Source organism: Haliotis cracherodii, unplaced genomic scaffold (genome assembly GCF_022045235.1).
Source record: "Haliotis cracherodii isolate W230 unplaced genomic scaffold, xgHalCrac1.p SCAF_1, whole genome shotgun sequence".
Classification (NCBI taxonomy): domain Eukaryota; kingdom Metazoa; phylum Mollusca; class Gastropoda; order Lepetellida; family Haliotidae; genus Haliotis; species Haliotis cracherodii.
Genome location: NW_027266264.1, coordinates 68992487 through 69016158, shown reverse-complemented (window position 1 = coordinate 69016158; position 23672 = coordinate 68992487).

Here is a 23672-nt window from a genome sequence, read left to right as displayed (position 1 = left end):
CTCATTACGCCTACACGCCCTGGTATAACTCAATGTTCCAACACAAACTCACACTCACTCACTCATTCACTCACACACACATTCACTCTGTAAAGAACACCCACGCTCTCTAGAGACTAAAATCATTTATTGTTTACAAATTCAAACCCATTTTGTTATATTTTACTGCGTGTATAATGCCCAAGGGATTCTCAAGGAGAACGTTCCACATTGTTTCAACACATTGCTCCTTTTAGACGGAGGACACTGAGTGGTTTGGATCAGGATTGTCATGGGCGAGATTACTTTTAGTCAATTTATTTTAATTGTGCCAAAAGTACATAATGTAAATGAGAGTATAATCTAATTAACCCAAAAATATACAACACAACGTGTGCACTGCATCGCAGATCAGCCTCTATATCATCACAACGCAATGTAATGTCTGCACGGATAGACAGTTGTTAGTCAGTAGTTGGCAGTTTATCGGTTAGGGTAGACCGCCTCCGTGGTCTAATGGTAGAGCGTCCGCCCGGAGAGCGGACGGTCCGGGGTTCGATCCCCGGCCGCGTCATACCTAAAGACGTTAAAAGATGGTACTTGTTGTTACCCTGTCTGGCGCTAAAACAAAACTGGTCGGCTCGGAGTCAGTATACTGTGTCTGAGTGGGGTATTCATGTTAAACTGCGGCATGGTATCTCAGTGAGCTAGCACTATAAATCGGCATCAGTCCGGACTAGTACAAGCCGCCACACACACACACATACACATGCATGTACATCACTATATAAGTGCAATAATCTTGGACGCGACGTTAAACCCCATTTCACCTCACCTTATCAGTTAGGCTGGAGCATCCGTCAGTTCCGGTGATACATACAACGTTAACGTTGACATGCTAGCAAGACGATCTGTTGGAGATTTGGTTGAATGGTATATACACCGATACAAGGGAACTGTCTTCACTCAGTGGGTATATTAATACATGTAGTAGACACCCTTTGTAAACAAAAAAATTAATACAACAGGGCTCTTGGTTTAATATTAGTAAATGCGATTGTAATGGTATGATGCTTGCCCAGACTGTCAAAAATGTGTAAAATATTAGTTAGGTTTGATGCAGTAGGTAGGGAAGAGTAGGCTTAATATATTAAGAACATATAACATAGTTCAGATTTTGGATATTGTGTCTCAAGGTATTGAGAACACATGAATGTTTTTTTAAATGAGTGTATATTTAGGTTTAAAAGATGCCATGAGAAATCACGGTATTGTCCTCGCGTGAATTTATTAAAATTAGAATTAATATTATTTTGTAAAGGGGTCGCAATTCGAGACAATTTTGTGAAATATATTTTCAAAGGAACAGACCTATTCTTATGTAAATAAGACTTGGTGATTCATAAATAGAACTCATGCATATGTTACATACATGTAGATCTGTGTATGTCTGTCCTATCTTTGCTGATAGTATAGTCGTTCGAAATATGTCAGTACTGATAATAATGACAGAGATGGACTGGTTATGATATTGCATTCCTCTGTCTGATAAGCTTCGATTAGCGTTAAACAAACTATCTGTACATCCAAGAAATATTATCTCTGGTTGTCGTTCCTGTAACATACAACATCATGCTGTTGTGCTCTTGAAAAACCTTAATTGTACTTAATATTGTGTGCGCGTGAGGCCTTTCTACCTAGATGTATTATTGTATGAATGGTAATAAGAAAGAGAAAAAGCAAAGCGTATAAAATGTTGAATGTACTACCAAAATTTAATTTTCAGCATTTCTGTAACTTGCTTTAGTTCACATAAGAAGGGCACTATTCAAATGTATTGGGATTAAGAAAGCCATTTCTTTGTATGTGTCCAGGTAAAAAGGACGATAACGGCTATAATACCAGCTAACGTTAAGGTTCAAAACACATCTGTGATTCCCGTATCAGATACATCCCCATCGAATAACCATTTCTTGTCCGCATAATTTTTAGTCACCATCAAAGTTGGTGAATATTTTCTTTTGCCCGGCAGTTTACTTTATGTTATCACCACGCCTAATGGCATTGCGTTGTGCATTACACTAAATCTGAAGACACAGGGGCTAGGCTCGGTGATGTTTGCTATTTGATAAGAACATGAAGTGGATATTTGCTGCAGTGTTGTGGATGATGTTACCAACCTCTTTACCGCTGTAGTAGTCGACAAAACGGCAAAACCTTTTCCATATTCACAAGAAATCTATACTAAAAAGGGGCTCGACTGTAAGCCACACGTTCTGGTTATTAAGTCTTATATTAATCCATAGCCTTTGCATAAGTTAATCTTTAAATTGACATATCATTTTTATTTTGCCTAAATGTTTCAAAGTAATGGTATTTGGAAGGAGTTGTGAGTACTGGCTCTGACGGTGACAGGAATTGTTGCTAGGATATAACCAGGCATGAGGCTCTTGGTGTATCTGGCTACAGATGCTGGAGCGAGATATTTACATACTTTGCATATGTCCAATTCACAAACGTTCAGGCTCAGTGTTTTTTATGCAGCCTATTACGTTTACTTGACAGGTGCCAAATACTTAAAAAGGGAAAGCTTTCGTGGTGTCATTGATATTCTAAAATAGTCGGGTAATCTTCAGACGAGAGTTAAATTCTGCTCTTGGCGATGTTGACATGTCTTTGCTTTCTTGTTCTCCCATACGGTTTGGAAAACCCTTGTTTGTCACTTTGTCAATTCTTAAATGGCAGTTAGTTAATTGTTATGCAGCAACGATACTTGCGATCGATTACAAGGGAGATTATGTTCAGCTGCTCTATTTACTGTGCCGTTAACAATGCGTGCCAGTCACATTTGATTCCAGGTAAATATAAACGACAAAACCCTTTCCATATCTGCTAAAAGCAGAGTCAATTGTACTATACGATTGTATCATGAACATAACTGTGACTTCATCCCACATGGACAATTCACCACACTTCATCCACTGTGTAAAAATAACCAAAAATGACATGTTTAAGATTTTCTGTTTACAAATATATATTTGTTTTTTTAACATCAGTCTCCCAATTGTGCACACAAGTCATATTTGTACACAAAGTTATTACTAGTCAGATCTTCTTCTTAGTCTCCCGTTTGTTCACACAATAAAAGCATATTCATAACAATCTCTGCCAAAAGTAGACTTGATTGTACGATTCCGACAATACGAAACAATGATGACAATGATGACAGTAGGTGCTTCCCCACCGTTGGCATCCGTCACAAACACATGCATTGATTGTCTTAGCACTCATGTTTTTAATGTTTTCTACATGATAAAATATGCTTTAGATTGAGCAAATAATGTTATTGATATAAAAAGGAAGAAGAAGATATCGTCCCAAGTTTAAAAAGAAATGGAATGATCACTAATTAAGAATGTCCTTACATGTATATCCATATGAAGCTTGGGTTTGTTGGGTTCCACAGTAGAGATCGGAATAGCATGTAGTTTTACCTGTATCAATGCATGACGTTGCCATTCTTGATGGGGAAAACCGTAATTGATATTTTTAACAGTTGGATTATACGACATTCGTGGAATTTGTAAAGAAATGAAAATGACCATTTGCTTGTAAATTCAAAACGACATCACCAGATAATAATCTGTCTCGAGTATCTGCCGAAACAGATCACAAAGTGTGTGAGAGGCAAACAGGTCTTGGTGAAATTTATACGAATCAACCACTGGAAATCAGTTGTGACGCCAGGTGTAAAAGGGTAATTACATGTATACCCTGCTCCACCGGTAGCACCCGCCTCTCACACAATGTTCGCGAAACTGCAGCAGTAACGCAGTTGTCCCTTTGAATCTGCTCATCAAAGTGTACACCATGGGCCACGAACTAATAATTACTGGTTCTATATACTGAAAGAGTAGCTGAAAGAGTTCGGTCCAACTTTGAACATAATTTAATTAATTTCATGGTGTGTTTAGCTTACTATGGGAGGAAACCACAAAGTGATGCAGGGTTTAGACCTTACCACTTTGATGAAGTCCATGGGCATGGGTATGGTGCTAACGCCTTGTATCACAAGCTGATCTCTGCATCGCATTTTGACGTAAAACGTGTTCGGTGATGGGATATCCAGTTGGTTGGATCGTTCGAGCGACTGATAATTCATGTAACGGAAATATATAAAACTCATTCGCGGAGGGAACGCTTCACGACATTTTGTAAATTAGGCCTCTGGTCCATTAGTGTCTCTGGTTCTGAAAGCGGTTATAAAGTACGTTACAACGAGGTTACAAATATAGCACCGTCGTTATCAATCCATTATTCAGAGAGGTGTCAGCAAACAGTATGGCGCCAATTTGTCATCCTGACCGATACAGTCATGATCTGTGGCTTTGGTTAAATTATACCGGATGATATGGAGCTTGGTGCATTCTTGTATGTACCTGTAACATACCAAGCATACGTACTTCCAGTAATGTAGAATGAAATCCCACCGTGATGCAGGTCATACCTTTATCTCTTTGATGATTCCCACAAGCACGCCGACAATCTCCTCCACCCACCGGACAACATCTGCAACTAATTCTGACAATGTTTTAGCGTGATGAGGTATCCAGTTGGATCGTGATGAGGTATCCAGTTGGATCGTTGTATCAACTGATTGGATGTAGTGAGTGAGTTGGTTTTAGCACCATTTTCCAGGTTTCCAGTTATATAACAGCGTGTCAGCTTAACGTGGGTTGAAGGTCCGAAGTGATTTAGGTCTCAGGCGTTTACTACTTAAGTGAAACCCATGAGCACGAGTATGGTGCTGACAAACCTAAAAACATAATCGAGGCGAATCGAGATTCGAATTCACATTCATGGGTTTCTGGCGTGCTCAAGGGACGCAACTCTGCGAAGCGAATTGGGGTGCCGTAGGAGACTTGGCCAGCCGCATGTCACTTACTCTCAATGCTGAAGAGGCGACCGTGCGGCCGACAGGATGGTGGAAAAGTCATGCAATGTATCTGATGATGGGGATAGGGCTAACAGGGATTCAAACTGATATTGTACAAGGGGAATATATAATATTCATTAATTATGTCTCTTGTGTCAATAAACCGACCTCAAAATCGTTAATAACCATTATTATACATATTATTAACTATTACAATACTAGATTAAACAGCAAACGTTAAGGCTCGACTGTTTTGGTTTGGTATGGTGCGTGTGTCTTAAGTGATAATTAAAAGACTAATTAGGACACATAACTGATATCTGATTGTTTCTGACCTCTCACTGAGTCCCTGGTAGTAAGACAATGCCTGATCCTGTCAAGCATGCACGTCAAAGAGGCAGTAGTAGACGTTTGATCAGCTGATTCTGGCGAGGCTAAGGGACACAACTCTGCACAGCCAGCCACAAGAATCCACCACTGATTAGAGACAATAATGCGACAGTAAATGGGCAAGTATTTATGTGGAAAGTTTGTGTATAAGACAAATCTGTTTAGATCTGATTAAATCTTGATCAGTGTGCACGTAGGACTAGTGCGGGGTTCATATCCCAGTTTAGATAGTGTCAGTTTTGCATACTCTAGATACGCACTGCTGTTTGGTATACTCTTTAAAAGTAGACGATATTAAAATTTCTATTAAGACAAGCGAATACCCAAAACATATTTCAAGATGGAATGTATAGGAGATAAAGTGTCACGTAAAGTATAAGTAGGTATAGTTTAAAGCAGAATAGCAAGTCAACTCAAACAACTTAGACCCCCCCGACATTGATATATGTAAACTTGACCTATCACTTATTGTTGGTGTACTTTAACTCCAGTGTGTCTCGCCCGAAAAGCGGAAGGTCATACCAAAGGATGGTACTTGTTATTACTCTGTCTGGCGCTCGACATTAAGGGGCTAAAACAAGGACTGGTCGGCTCGGAGTCAGTTCTCAGTGGCACAGTATCACACACATATACACACATACACCCACACACCCACACACACCCACGTGCATGCACGTCGCTACATAAGTGCAATAATCATGGACGCGACGTTAAACCCCATTTCACCCCACCTCACCTCCAATATGTCTCACTGAGAACGCCATTGAAAGGTTTTGCATAAGACGCCTAAAAATCCTCTATCAATTTCAATGATCTTCAGACATTGATAAACGTTCGCCAGACCTATCACATCTTCTTGTGGCATTTTACTTTTAGTCCAATGAGTTTTTCTGTCTGCAAGAGAATCCCCGTAAAAGGTTTTCCAGAGTGTAGCAGATTCCTATTGCCACTAATGTCGATTGGCGAATTTTCGTTGAAAAGAATGGAATTGAAAGGGCAATACATCGGACATTATTTATTTGTGTTGGTGCTGGCGTCATTGGCGTGGTTCGCGTATGTTTCTTAACGTACAATGTGCGGTAATAGTAATTAGGGAGTGGGTGGGTATGTTTTATGTCGCGTTTAGCATTATTCCACTAATACCACGGCGCGGGACATATTCTACCCATGTGGCGAATCGTACCCGGGGCCTTCGTTGATTAGCGAACATTTTAACCATTTTGCTACTCACGCCCAATAGAAAGTGATAATAGTATGACATTAATGTAGACAACCAACAGGGTACTCTACCCTGATATTATACTGCACATCGGTCGTTGTGTGCGGATCAATTAACGCATTAAAAATCCGTTGCTCGGTTTCAGACAATCGTCCTTGGGGTACAGAGTGGTGTCTTCAAAGACAGATCTGCCTGAATGAAAGCTTTACTAACATAGAAACCTAACAGCTTAGATAGATCAGCAAATAGTTAAGGTGATATTATAAATCCCACGTTACAAACGACAGGTGTGGAGATTTGGTGTAGACAAGATGGTAGGTATATACAAAGACGGAAGAGATTTCATTTCACTGCTACAGTTATACACTAGGGAAACAAAAGCCTACAGTGAGTTGGAAGGATGTGTTACTTTTGTGTTTAGTTTTTTTACGGTATTGGACAACTGATGCCAGCATATCCCAACTCATAAATGGGCTAACTCTTTGTCCAGAGGGAATAGGCATCAGGCATTGGTCACCATTGGTCATTAATAGCTCGACGCCTCTTGGAATAAATGTTTCACGTGTGCGAGAAAAGCCCGAATACAAAGCGACAAGGGTACTAGACGTAAAGCAGTTTGTGTTATTATGTTCTTTCATTACGTCGGCAGACCAAGAGTTACGCCCAAGGGATACTTCGAACCAAGGGTACGCAACACAGCATATGCTATTTCACCATATTTTGGATATGTGAGTTGAGTTGAGTTGAGTTGAGTTGAGTTGAGTTGAGTTGAGTTGAGGTGAGGTGGGGTTATACGTCGCGTTCAAGATTATTGCAGTTATATAGCGCCGGGCATGTCCCACAAGAGTGTGCTCGAGTGTGCGCGTGCGTGCGCGTGTGTGTGCGTGTGTGTTTGTAAAAGTGTGGACTAATGCCGGTTTTTATTGTGCTTGGTCACTGAGATACCACACCGCAGGTAAATCCCCCTAGAACAGCCACGTATCAGGAACTCACCCACTGCCCTATCTCACTGTATCTTAAAACTTCATCGCTGTGAAGATGGTATTTCATGTACATTATGGACGTATATAAGAACAGAATTCCCTATGACGCAACAGAAAACAATACCAGTCACGGCATTTTCATGAGATCCAGGTATGCATTTATGAACTGAGGGGCAACAGAAATTATACCGATGATTTTTTTATGTACTTGAAAATAGTAAGAATTGTTGTTAAATGTGATTATGTCTATTTAGCGTCACTCATTCCTGCAACAGTGAGTAAAACGAAATCTGGGGCTGGGTAATGTTTTGTAAGAATAATTTAAGACATTTTAATTTAAAATCATAGAAATGATAACATCAACTGAGTGGTTTATTTTGCTCCTCGGTTTATATTACTGTTTTGCCTGAAATGATCATCACTGATGTACAATAAAACGTAGATCAAAGGTTTTTTAACTACACTGCTTGTTATTGCTTTTCTCTGCTTAGAGTAGTTATAATAATCTGCATCTGGTAGCCGATATGCCTCAAAGCCTCCTGTGGCGTTTCAATAATTGAAACAGAACGATGATCATCCTGTTAGAATGTCATCATAAGCGTACATACAAAGTAGGACCTCCATCCTGTCAGAATGTCATCACAAGAGTACATACAAAGTAGGACATCCATCCTGTCAGAAATCACTACAAGAGTACATACAAAGTAGGACCTCCATCCTGTCAGAATGTCATCACAAGAGTAAATACAAAGTAGGACCTCCATCCTGTTAAAATGTCATCACAAGAGTAAATACAAAGTAGGACCTCCATCCTGTCAGAATGTCATCACAAGAATGCAAGAATGTCTGGTGACCTTCTTGAACATACTTAGTCACAGGCACAAAACGGCGCTCAATTGCCATTATATACCCTTGAACGACATATGCTTATTTGCTTGCATGAAAGCGTAATATGACATAACAAAAGATGTTATGAAATGAAATGATCATCACTGATGTACAATAAAACGTAGATCAAAGGTTTTTTAACTACACTGCTTGTTATTGCTTTTCTCTGCTCAGAGTAGTTATAATAATCTGCATCTGGTAGCCGATATGCCTCAAAGCCTCCTGTGGCGTTTCAATAATTGAAACAGAACGATGATCATCCTGTTAGAATGTCATCATAAGCGTACATACAAAGTAGGACCTCCATCCTGTCAGAATGTCATCACAAGAGTACATACAAAGTAGGACATCCATCCTGTCAGAAATCACTACAAGAGTACATACAAAGTAGGACCTCCATCCTGTCAGAATGTCATCACAAGAGTAAATACAAAGTAGGACCTCCATCCTGTTAAAATGTCATCACAATAGTAAATACAAAGTAGGACCTCCATCCTGTCAGAATGTCATCACAAGAGTACATACAAAGTAGGACCTCCATCCTGTCAGAATGTCATCACAAGAGTGCATACAAAGTAGGACCTCCATCCTGTCAGAATGTCATCACAAGAATGCAAGAATGTCTGGTGACCTTCTTGAACATACTTAGTCACAGGCACAAAACGGCGCCCAATTGCCATTATATACCCTTGAACGACATATGCTTATTTGCTTGCATGAAAGCGTAATATGACATGATAACAAAAGATGTAATACGGACATCAATAAAACAACCTGGCCACCGTATTCACATTTTAACGACATGTATGGGGAACTTCGGGAATCCTGATATGGTTTCTTGGATTCAGTAGATATGAATGGTATCAAAATATAAGATTTTGTTCGTTTATTTATTTGTTGTTTAACGCCGCACTCGGCAATATTTCAGCTATATGACGGCGGTCTGTAAATAATCGAGTCTGTATAAGACAATCCAGTGATTGACTTCATGAGCATCGATCTACGCAATCGGGATACGATGACGTGCATCAGCCAAGTCAGCAAGCCTGACCATCAGATCCCGTTATTCGCCTTTTACGACAAGCATAGTCGCCTTTTACGGCAAGCATGGGCTGCCGAAGACCTGTTCTACCCCGCCGGATCTTCGCGGATCTAAAAAAATATAAGGAACATTATTACTGATAACAAAACATTATCCATAAAATGAAGTATGACCCATCCAGAATGTTCTAGGCTGCTGTAACGTGCTTTACAGGGATACGTATAGTTGTCATTAGTTAACTCATGGGATTCAGTAGGTGCGCTGTAAAACACATCCCCGGCAAAGCTGTTATTTTCCCACTACGCCTAATGGTATTTCCTGGTTCAACAATCACAACACAACACAATTGATGATGAAGGTGTAAGATAATGACTTGAAGTAGATCTTAGTTGCAGTGCCCCGAATAGTGTTGGTCTCATGTTACCCACCTCTTCACCGCCGCAGTCATGAGCAATGAGGGGAAGGGTAGTACGAGATGCCCTATACTTGAGCCCAGCTTTACTGTACAATACAATGGGATCACAAGCGAGTTTGTACCGTGGAGCTATTGGTTTACAACACAACCGCAACATGAATAACACTGTTCAATTGTTATGTCATACCCATTGCAAACTAAGGCTAAGTAGGGATGGTCAAGAATCTTTCTAAGTATTTGTTTTTCTTATGCTACGTATAACATATTTGTGATAATTATTATTACTGTAAACTGACAGATATGTTGAAATGGGGTTTAACGTCGCGTCCAAGACTATTGCATTTATACAGCGATGTGCATGTACGTGTGTGTTTGTGTTCCTGCTTGTACTAGTCCGGACTGATGCCGATTTATAGTGCCAGCACACTGAGATACCATGCCGCAGTTTAACATGAATACCCCACTCAGACACAGTATACTGACTCTGAGCCGACCAGTCCTTGTTTTAGCGCCAGACAGGGTAACAACAAGTACCATCTTTTAACGTCTTACGTATCTAACTCACTTTCTAACGTTAAACAGGGTTATTAGATGAACTCGTTATCCGATGGGGACTTGTTAGTAATTTGTATTTGTGCCATACCTGAGTAATTCAATCTCCAAAATGAAGAAGTATAGCTACAGCTCTTGCTCGTTAATATCAAACGTCAACGCCAGAGAATAAACAGTCTCGGTTATTTGCAGAAACAGATTCCGCTAGACGTAAAAGGCAAAATAACGGTGAAAATTATATGAATGGATCACTGAAAACAGGGGTGACACTGATACGTTTTGAAATATATGATAAAAACGGTATCTTACGGGGACTCATTCGTAATTTATATTTACAACATATCATAAATCTGAGACTATCAGCCAAGACATTCCTCTACATGATGTAATTGACATGACTAAATGATATTTTAACATGCTGCTGCAAAACAATATTTGTCATCAATCAAACACTACATTCTCAAAGCTTAAACAAGAAGTCCGTCTAGTGTCATACGAATATGAATAATATCACATACATATAGCAAACATTACTTGTACAGCCTGATGCTGGCCCTACAATGTTAGGGATATTGTTTCAGTTTGACTTGAACGAATCTTAATGTGCGTTTCCTTTGTCACTCAAACACGTCTATGATATGTCATATTGGAGTTACATTTACAGAAGAAAATGCAGAGTAAAGAAACCATATATGTCATACTTTATACAAAAACGACAAAACCTTTAACACAATCATCAGAAATAAAAAAAAGTCCATTGTACGACATAGCAACAAAATATCACTCATCAACTTATCGAGTTTTTTTCTCGGATTTGTAGATGCCCCACGAGCTTAAACATACATGAATCCCTTGCATTCATGAATATTTAAACAAAGAAAGGGACAGATTGGCATAAACAATTATAGCATTAACTACTACTCTGTGTTTGGGGAAATTGCTCATGAAATAAATTGAACTTCACTGTGAATGACCTATTATAACGTTACTACTATTTGTATACCGCGTTCTCATTTATTCATGAAAAAACACGAACCTTACGTTTTACATGAACTATTCACACATTAATCTAGTTTACGTCTGTAATCAAACGCATGTATGAATGAGTGAACGAATGAATGAATCAATAGTAGTACCAGAAGGTCAAAGTTCGCATATCAGCCAATCACATGCCATGAAAATGTATTGACACGTATTTCATAACAGCTTCTTAATATACATGCTTATCTCACACAACGTAGGTAATACAGTTTCATCTTTTAAATATTAGCATCATGTTCAGTCAGCTGAACCTGAGTCCAGGTCCATGTAAATATGCATGAACTAGTACAACCAATCGTTACATCTGAGTGATTTAAGTGCAAGTTTAAGGCCTTCATGACAACCACCCTCATTCGCCGTAACGCCCATTTACTGCCTGATCAGTGATTTAAGTGCAAGTTAAAGCCTTCATGACAACCACCCTCATTCGCCGTAACGCCCATTTACTGCCTGATCAGTGATTTAAGTGCAAGTTAAAGCCTTCATGACAACCACCCTCATTCGCCGTAACGCCCATTTACTGCCTGATCGGTGATTTAAGTGCAAGTTAAAGCCTTCATGACAACCACCCTCATTCGCCGTAACGCCCATTTACTGCCTGATCGGTGATTTAAGTGCAAGTTTAAGGCCTTCATGACAACCACCCTCATTCGCCGTAACGCCCATTTACTGCCTGATCAGTGATTTAAGTGCAAGTTTAAGGCCTTCATGACAATCTCCCTCATTCGCCGTAACGCCCATTTACTGCCTGATCAGTGATTTAAGTGCAAGTTTAAGGCCTTCATGACAACCACCCTCATTCGCCGTAACGCCCATTTACTGCCTGATCAGTGATTTAAGTGCAAGTTTAAGGCCTTCATGACAACCACCCTCATTCGCCGTAACGCCCATTTACTGCCTGTTCAGTGATTTAAGTGCAAGTTTAAGGCCTTCATGACAACCACCCTCATTCGCCGTAACGCCCATTTACTGCCTGATCAGTGATTAATCTTCTTTTCCGAACTGTCGGAACAGGAACAAATTTAGGATGTTTTGTGGGACAGGTTGCCGATAAACGCCTTGTTGTTTATGGTTTTGTCTTGTGGTCTGAACCCAATCTAATTCCAGAACGTGAATATCAAACAATAACATAATATTAGATCGACTCTAAGACGCTAGACATACCAATAGACGAGTCAAGCTTTAGTTATTGGTGGTGGTGATTGTCACTTCCGTAACTAACAAGGCTAGGGCCCACTTGCACAAAACGACCTTAGCGCTACGACTATTGTAAGCCTATGATAAACCAGGGAGTTAAGATCATCTTAGCGCTGAGATCGATTTGTGCAAGTGGGCCCTGATCTAATTTCAGAAGAAAGATATTCCCGTCCACAAAATAACATACATGTAATTATAATACAACAATAGGAAGCCAAAGAACAATTACTCGTAAACGTTTTGTAAATTCCATACACTTGTCTTCGTCACATTTCTGTATATAAGCTATTTGTTTATTAATAATATGCTGGTATAAGGGTGTAGTCGTTGCTAAACAGTGCTTGTTGTGTTAGCCTGGTTGATTATCTGGGATCAGATAGTTGATAGCTCCAGGGCCAGGAGCAGTCAATGGGGTGGTTCAGTGCAAAGTGATGTTTGAATAGAAATACCCTCCCTGACAAATACAAACATCGACTGACAACTACAAACATCTCCACTTGATCATCAATTAGTTCACGTGTTAACCCCATCATCACCACGTTATGGTTGCGAGCTCTGTGGAAGATCAGGCGAAATGTAATAAACACCGACAGTAAGGATTTCACCTCGCTCGGCAGAAAATGTATAATCCCTTTAAAGAGTTTGTACTGACGAAGCCTCGCATGAGAAAAACTAGGTTTTCTTTATCCATGCCTACCCTGTATCTCTTTCGAGCGTTGTATTTAATGAGTTAAGATAACGTCTAGCAAAAAGAGAACATGGACTTTCTAAGCTGCTCGTGTATTAAGGAACTTACGAGTTAAAGCTAGTTGAGATTTTTTGTTTGATTGTTGTTTAAGCAGCAATACCTCAGCACATGAGTGTTGCAACATCATTCCCTTTTGTTTATTGTCAGAACCCTGTTTAGAGATAACGAGTGATTCATTTTTTCACGCTCAAGTCAGCAGTATGTCTACAATGTCTCGCTGGATAGCACACATCCAGTCTGGGCCGGGCAAACAAGTGGTTGATAGCAAGAGGAACGATCTGTACCGTCGCGGTACGTTTGACGAGGTTGTTAACGGTAAAGGATGTGTGTCGTTATCAAGTACACTGTGATCAGTTTTACGAACTCTTAAATAGCAAAACGTAGATATACACCAATATTTCTGTCCAAGCTATATATTTCTATGACATTTATGTTTGCATAAAATGATATTCCGTGAAGCGTTCCTTGGATTATAATATGATATGCAAAAGGAATGGCCATGCTTCAGAGTGACACAAAACAACGCATATTCCTTCATGGCACATGCTATTTGCATGTGAGGACTGAAAGAAGCTGTTTCTTTCTACAAAACCTATTGTAACTTCAGACGTTCGCAGGCATATCATATAATATAAGGAGGTCGGGTAGTCTAGTGGATAAAGCGACAGCTCGTCACACCGAAGATCCGGTTTCTATTCTCCACGTCGGTTCGAGCCTATTTATGCTGTCCCGCCGTGATATTGCTTGAATATTGGTCAAAATCAGTCAAATTAAAAAAGTAAAATTTGTGTAACAGGATATTTGTTGTTCAATGTTGATTAACGTCATGCTACTACAAAAACAACCCGTGTAATTCCGTAAACGTTTGCCTACAATCAGACACTGCTTGAATGGCAAGCCATGTGAAAGAAATGATTACTTATCTAAATGTCCAAGTGAAAGTGATGTAAGCACACGCTCCGTAATCGGCTTCAAAAACAAACCTATTTTGAGCGTGGTCTAAATCTACTGGCTGTTGCGTTTGCAGCGTGTATTTTTCTTGTGATTGTTGGTATATACATATACATTTTCTGCTATTTCTGTTAATCCTACAAAATACTAACATTACTTACATTGTTAAATGTGTGAAACGACCCGTGATCTTGACTTTGTGAATAAGTAAGATAACGATTAAAGATCGATAATTAGATTATTTTAGGCGTTTTTGTATCACAAAATCCGAGCAAGAAGCAGGTAGACGGCCCGATCATCAATAGCGTTGAAATTGCGTAGCATGCCAAACACCGGCAACCCGTTTAAATAACCAGTGATGGGATTCCCCGGAGTGGAGGATTTTTTCGTTTGGGGGACGATTTCGTCTGTCGTTTTTTTGTCGCCTGTTTTACACTTTTTTCCGTTTTCCAAATTAATTTTGGTCAAGCATTTGTGATTAAGAATGCCCTTTTAGGGTATTAAAATCTGCACCGTTTCCATGTTGACCTTAAGCCCTGTCTCATTATCTGCCACGAAGGCCCCCGAGTGGAACAGTTAGAGCTGCGATGTCTTCGACTTCATTGATTCTGCAGATCACTGCAGGCCTGCGCCTGGGCCTGCAGGTAACCATATGCTGGAACCGTCTAATCACATCATCTAGATCTGGTGTAGAGCAAAACTCGGATAACACAAAAGGCATACCCACATCACCTAATTGTATTTTGGTATCTTTTGGGTATAAATTAGGCGATCTCGGGGAGGACACCGTCCAAATAGTACCATAGTCTTCAATAATGGGTTTATCCGTGTACAGTTTTTGGTCATGTGAGGAAGCACCAGTTAAAACGAGTATGAGTAGTAATGCGCCGTTTCAGCACAATCAATATCACAAAATGAGCTTCACCAGTGTGGATCTTCCAGGTAACGAACACAGGCCTTAAACATATAGGTTAGACCAGCTCTAAAGTATTTTTGAAATCGGTGGAAGTAGAGATCATAATACATGATGAAACATACAACTGCTGCAAATAAATGTGGGAAGAGGTAAGGCGATATTTATATCAGGTTGATTACACGCAGTGATTACGAGATACGCTGAACAAACGTTGTTTATACAGCCAAGAAACACCTCCCTTGTTAATATTCCAGGCGCATCTGAACACCTAACCAAGGCAACCAACATGTGCGCGCTTAAACACACCCTGTCACTCGCAGCAGATAATAGAAGTTACAGCAGGATCACGAGGGTACATAGGGTTTTATGTCCCGCGTCAGGTTTTATACCATGAGCCGGATACCCCGAGTGATCCTGCTACAACGAATTTATCTACCGACATGTGTTAATACCACATTTTAATGAATGAAAACAAATTCAAAAGGGATAGGGCTTTGGGGGTAAAACATCAGGGCAAGAAGTAGGCATACACGTGGGCACTTTTTGCGGATCTGTTTCTTTATATATATGAATAAGACTTTTTGCTCGGATGGTCATTTAACCAAGAAGTTTAACTTTAGCGTCAGGTATGATTAATAATCTGATATCGTTCAATAACCATGAAATAGGCAATTCAATTAAACGGATTTACCTATCTGAACTAGAAAGAGAGAAGACCAGTTAGATCGCTTCATCGGTTTTATATTTAGATCTATGCATAAAGAGCAAGAGTGACAATACACGCTCCACAAGACTGTATGACAAGATGGATGACTTCAACTTTCCAATTGTCAACTTTCCCTTAAAGTCGAGCACTCTTCCTGTAGCTCCAGCCCTTGGTGTCTGCATTTCACATATATTGAGGTACATTTGAGCATGCCCTTTCTTCTAAGATTTCAAAGAGCGTCATACAAATCTTGCTCAGAAGTTCTTGTCCGACGCAATTTCTCTATTTGGACATATTCCAGTATGTTCCCGCGTTTTTTCAGGTGAACAATTGACTTGCCTTTGCATGTGTTTGTGACGGCTGTCACCTGTGGGGCCGGATACACTCACCTCTAGCGAACACCAGGTACCGTCACTATTTTATGGCACTCATGAAAGGCAACCTCGCGTGAGTGCTGGGTAACGACAATCGCTCTTTCCCCGTGTGGACCCGAGGTAAAATGTGTCCTCAATACACCATTGCTTGTCGTATGAGGCGACTAAATTTGGCAACCTGTTTGCCGTGGGTTGCGTCCCTGTATCGGTGATGGAAGGGATTCTTGTGGTTGAGGGCACAGGAGCCAGGAACAGTGTTCCTTTTCCCAACACACCACTTTGACCCTAACTTCACCTAGGTGGATGGTAGAATAGGCCCGGTCTTATCAATCGGCTGGTCACGCCTTGCCCTGAGCATGGATAGTTCTTTCGACATCAAATTATAATAACGGACTTGGGTTATTTGAATTTACAATTACATTATTGTGTATTAAATTTGCCCTGAGTACAATGACAGAAGGGGTGGCGCATGGGCTAATCTGGTATATAAACCACTGAATTCTGTGTTTCTACAGAAAAGCGTCATGAACGAACCAACCTGGCTCTTCTTCTTTCAGATTCCATAGCTATTCCAGTTGTTTTTTTGCAGTATAACTCCCTGTAACCCTGGTGGTTCAGGCGGGCTTCCAGTGAACCATCGTCCTTGTTGACACTCCATGGCGGGTGGGGAGCAGAGATGTTGAAACCTTTTCTTACACCATGGCTCTTCCCAATCCATCTGGTTCATCAGAGAATAAGCGTAGACATGTTGAGTCTCTATCATCTGACGAAGGCTTGTCTGAAATTGTTGACTCGTGGCTAAGGTTCATTGTGATTTCATCTTCTGATGAAACTCCTTTGAAATTGAACCCATTTGCTATCTCCTTGGGCATTCAAGGCGTCTGTTAGTGGAATGTGCACGGAGACAACAATCTGACAATCTCTTGAAATTGAAACAGTTTGGGAATACAGCAATTGTTGTCCCAGTGCACAAGCACTGAACTGATGCACAGGCATAGTCAGAAACATCCTCGTTGTCTTTCTGACATGAGTGAGGAGGAAAAATCAAGGAATAATTGCTGTGAAACGATTTACAAAGAAAGATGTTGGCACTATTACAAAACGGAACACTTACCAATTTACATTTGCACTTTCTTCTATTCCAAAGAGTATAAAAGCTGGACACTTTAACATTGGAGTGGAGGTATATCCACTCCGATGCTTCAAATGTTAAAAGTTTGGTCATGGGGCCATGTTTTGCCGTAACCAAACGGTATGTTACCGTTGTGGTGGAGTTCATGAGAGCTCTAAGTGCTCCAACAGCATCAAGTGTGCTAACTGCAACGGAGAACACTTGGTCTCATCCAAACATTGTCCCTTATATTATCGTGAAACAAAAATTCAAAGAATCAAACACACTACCAATATTTCGTACTTTGAAGCTAAAAGGTTGCTGCCTCTTCCTACAAATTCAACTTTAACATATTCAGCAACAGTTTCCTCTCCAGCTCCTGTTGCCAGAACTACCATGTTATCGACACCATGTCAAACATCGATATCTTGGGTAGATGAACAACTCATCCTTGATGGCCATACCAAGTTTGTTCCTTCACTGCCAAATATCTTCACATCAGCCTCACAGACAGACATTGTATCACCAAAGCCTTCAGAAGAACCATCTTCTGAACCAGAAATTGTCAGTGAAACTGTACGGGGCAAAGCCCACATGTCTGCCAAGAAAATAAAGCAATTGAAAAAAGATCAGGGCCATTCAGCATTTGTAGGTGCTTTCTACTCAGTCATCACTGTAAAGGTTCATAATCAGTTTTGAACCTTTGGAGATGGAGGTCAGTCCTTCACTCCCAGTCCATGGGGGTGGACCCCCTCCCCCGCTCGCGATCTCCACTTGAGCCACCATGAACAGCTCAAATACTATTATTCAGTGGAATTGTAGAGGACTAAATAATAAATTTAATGATTTACAGTTATTGATACAGGATTTTAAACCATCATAATTAAACATACTTAAAAAATACCGATAAGCTTGATATAAGGCAGTATAACTCATTTCATGCTTCCTCACCTCCGGGTGCTAAACTGGAGGCCCTCAATCTTAGTGAGACAGGGCGTCATAATTAGCCCTGTTCCACTCAGTACCCCACTTCAGACTGCCGCTGTCCGTGTTTTTACTTTGCGCTCTCTTTATGTTACTCCGTCAATTACATTTCGGCATGTTGATTTCCAGGCGCTCTATGACCAGCATCCCAAGCCCTGCATAATCATGGATGATTTGAATAGACACAACCCCCTTTGCGCCAGTGCGCATACATGCAGTAAAGGGAAAGTTCTGGAAGATTTTATTTCTAACAACGATATCTTTTAATGATAATTCTGACACATATTTGCCGATGTTCCTGACCCTGTACAACTGCTCTCTGATGAACTTAACAAAATAGCCGAAGTCCTCTGCAACTCCAACACATCCGAAAACCATGGTTTACAAATGAATGCAAACAAGCAAGGGAGGCACGGAAAAAAGCTGAACATTATTTCCGTCGCCATCCTATGGTACATAATTTGAATAAATTTAACATTTTAAATGCTAAAGCCAGGTGCAAAATACAAAATAATCGTCAATCTTGGCAAATAAATGCAAGAACACCCATGTCAAAGGTATGGAACATGATACAAGAAATTAAAGGTAAGCGTTCTAAAAATAGCATCCACCATCTTAAGAATGGGGATGAACTGTTAACTAATAAATCGGATATTGCAAATAAACTCGGTGACACGTAAGCAAAACATTCTTCCTCCTCAAACTATGTACCTCAATTCCAAAAATACCAAAAACAGAAAGAAAAAAAAGATAAATCAGATAATGGGGACGATTATTATTAAATATTTTCGGCCCATGAACTCTATACTGCTCTTGGACAGGCTCATGACATTGCTTTACAGATGGATACAAGGATGGTGACGCTGTTGCCAGCGCCAGTGTCATTAAATCCAGCACTATCTCATCCCGATTACCAGATAACTGTTCTATTTTTACAGCAGAAGCAAATGCTATTTTCAGCACTTAAATACATCAACAGCCAATCTTCACATAAACAGTTCATAATTTTTTCAGATTCTCTTTCTTGCCTCCAGGCTATCAAAAACATGTCTTCCACGCATCCACTTTTAATAGAAATTGTTGAACTGTCAATGCGACATCGTTTTTCGTTGGTTACCCAGTCATGTTGGAATCACTGGGAACACAATGGGTGATGCTGCTGCAAAAGCAGCACTCAACAAATCTGTGACGCCACTTCGTATCCCATACACCGATATCAAACCTCTCATCAGATGTTACATCCGAGATATGATGCATAAGAAGTGGGACACCCAGGAAGGTACAAATCAATTACATTAATTAAACAAACAATCGGTTACACCTACTTGTGCTGTCAGTCCAGATTGGAAGAGGTCATCATACGACGATGTCCCACTGGCCATAGCAGATATACACATGCAAATTTATTGAAAGGTGAGGATCCTGCTTACTGTACCCATTGTGTTGAGAGAATCACGGTCAAGCATGTCCTCCTTGGCTGGGTTGATTTTTCCTTCACAAGGAATAAATATTTCAAATCATCATCATTTAAGGATCTTTTTAATACTATCAGTTCTCATTTAATGTTAGGTTTTTAAAAAGAAATTGAACTTATTGATAAATTCTAAATTGTGAAGTTGAAGTAGCGTAATTTTTTTGTTCCCCCTGAGAGGATATGTAAGGCCACATCATTCAAAGTACATTATTCATACCTCAGTTTTAAACGTAAAATATTTGTTTTTTATAACTAATGGCTTCATTGCGTACCATCATGCGTGTTTGAATTATCATTGCCCTGCGATCGTCCACACAGGGACAGACACATAATGAACGTAGATACGTGAAGTGAATGTTGTTTTATGGTGTAGTCAACAATAATCCAACATAACACTGCGGGCTGACTGACAATAGCCGACAGGTACGACGACATAAAATAAGCCAGGTCCCAAAGAAACATTGTGGCCACTTTCGTCCCACGTGTAGCCTCTTTCAGTTTAAAGACTGTATGAAACCTCGATAGTCAGGAAACATTCTTGTGGACTATTACTGTAGGTGGCGTGTCAGCCTCTATGCAACAACGCATTGCATTGTACGCGTTCGTTTATCCGGAAATCTGTATATCGGAACAATTTCACTTGGACCAATGTCATTCTGATTAACGAGGGTTCACTGTATCAGGCAGATAGAGTTCAAGAGATTCAAGTGAAGCGATTAACAAAGGCTTGATGCTGTCCTGGAGGGGTGGTCAGTGGTCAGTGAGTCATAGGATCAGGTTATCGTCTTGCATAAGTCATCTCTCAGTTCATCACACAACTATACTCGTGCCTCCCAGCGGGAGGTCTGTTCTCTTTAAACTGTGGAATATACAAACTCACCATGTGATCATGTGGAAATAGGCTGTGTGGAAATCAAATACAATATTGTATATTTTATTCCACGAGCAAAGGAGCATGATGGTGGAGGCGGAAGGACAAAGGGATTCCTAACTGATTATTGGCCACCAGGCGAAACATATTCTCACTAATTACGCTTCGGGGTTTTAAGCTCAGTAGGTGTTAACGGATGACACGCTCATGTATCGGACATCAACACCTTGTACATTATAAAAGGCCAGAGAATAACCAATCTTGATTTTCCCACGAAATGTATTCCATTGGGCGTAAAAGGGAAAATATATGAATCATATGACACGAGGTGTTCGCGAACAGGGTAAGCATGTTCTACCCTTACGGTAGCACCCGTCATTCACAAAATATGTTTGTAGCATGACACGACACAGTAGTATTCGTGTCATATACGTAAATGTTCGATTGAAGAGGCCTGGGATGTTACAGTGAACCTGAAATCAGTTTATTCAATGTCAATCACCTTCTGCGCTAATTCTCCAACTCACTAGATTCTGCGTGGAATGCATCGAACCAAGGATGCACTGACTATACTACCCTATCCCGTTTGCCTACTTTACCAGCACCGCTGTATCCAAAGCTTACCTGTACCCAAAATCCTTGGTACCCTGCGCACAGTTTAGCCCTGGTAACCTTGCACTGTTACTGACCATCTTCTACAACACTTGTACACTCCCACAACAGTCTTCTACACCCGAACACACTTGTACACCCCCACAACACACTTGTACACCCCCACAACACACTTGTACGCCCCCACAACACACTTGTACACCCCCACAGCACACATGTACACCCCCACAGCACACTTGTACACCCCCACAACACTCTTGTACACCCCTACAACACACTTGTACACCCCCACAACACACTTGTACACCCCCACAACACACTTGTACACCCCCACAGCACACTTGTACACACCCACAACACACTTGTACACCCCCACATCACACTTGTAACCTAACCTGGCCTTCACGGTCCCTGCAGGCTGTCCACAATATCCTTGAACCCTGTCCACACCCTGCCTACGGTGTCTCTATAGCCCTCCCGCAATATCTCTATACCCTGTCCACAACACACCTGTATTCTACCCTGGTCCTCACGGCCTCTGTGCCCTGTCCAACGTCCAAGTAAATGTGCACCTGTCGGTCGTCTTTGTTACGCAAAGCACTAACAGTCCTCCTCCTCCTTGGTATCAGTTCGAGAAGTTCACCCGTTCTCCTCGATGCTGGTAATGTTGGTCCTTCAGACGGTGAGGTCACACACATGCCTGTAGGACAATCTGAACATGAAATATACATTACACACCATACAGTAAGAGACGATTACATCAACTTCGCAACACAGGGGCTGCCCGGAGGGGATGAACGAACAGGAATACGCTCATCTCCTGCTAATGAAACGAGAAAGAAATGTCCCATTGTAGAATAGACTATCGTGTGGTGTTCTTCTACGATCAAACTCCATATATTCTTTCATGGCATTAAGGTAACTGCATTTAGTCGAGCCTCGTTTCAACGAGTCTCATATCCACAGCTTTGGAAGTCGATGACAAAGCATGGGAGACAGTAGTCGCGCGCTGAGGACGCTTTGGGGGTTGATTGAAGCAAATCAACATCTCTACTCAAAGCCACAGCGTCGTAAACGCAAATGTAATATGTTGGGTACATTAATTAAGACATAATAATAGATTGGGTATATACAAGACAAATAAACAAAAGCATTAATTTAGAGCGAATCAAGGGTATTGAACAGCGTAGAAACCTTATGTAACGTCATGTATTGATTTTGGAGGTTTCTTGTATTCGTTTATTGATCTCTAACGATGTTTATTACCGGGCTCTGCTATGGTCTTTTAACACTACCTCATAGCATCTCTGCAGTCAAGACCCGTTAATCCGACATGGTTGGTTGCATATGATTGTGTCGGATTAACTAGTATGTCGGATAAACCCAAATGTAAATAGCATCGTGTGCTCATAGCTTTCGGCCATGGGAGCCGTGCCAATTTACATTTGTCAGAGGGGTACTCAAAAGTACGTGATCTAGACTGCCAGTTGTCGGACTTTCATTTTTGTGGAAGCCTCGGTGGCTGAGCGGGTTAGATCGCTGACTTAGTGTGCTGGAGATTAGATGCCTCACTCTGGCAAGTGTGGGTTCGAATGCCGGACGGGACTCAACCCAAAAAAGTACGAGAATCTGTACTTTACTAAGAAAGTGTTATCCCAAATATAACATTTGTTACATTTAACCACTTTCTAAATGGCATTGGGTATTTATAGCCTATCAAAGAGGTTAACACAAAACTACGGTTACGGGTTGTATGACTGATTTAAAATACTTTATAAAGCAGTCTGGAATGGGTGTCGCCCGTTTTCTCAGTGGCTAATGTCGACTTCTTGTTTGTATGTCGGTCAAAGTTCGCGAAAGGTCGTTCTGACGTTACCTGTGATGGGATGTTCTCAGCGGTAGCGGGGTCTTGTATTTGATTTTAATGAGATCGAGGTAATCTAAGCATGTTATTAATCCTGTTTTGTATATCTAAAACATTAACGTCTGTTTATTGTTAAGCAAGTTTATCACTGCAGCCGTTGTAATATGCAGCTACCAGCCGACTCGTCTGTCATTAAGTTCCAGGGCTGTCTACTCGCGGGGATGTCCCTCCGAAATAATTACCTGACATGCCTGGAATAACTTTTCTGAAGTTATTACCCGATCCGATCCAATTTAGTTACTGCGAATGGGAGGGTTTCCCTCTGGAAATTTTAGAAATTATCATTTGAAGTAAATTATTGTTGAATAGTATTACAATGTGTTTGTAAGTGATCACGAACTGACATGTGCAAACGCGAC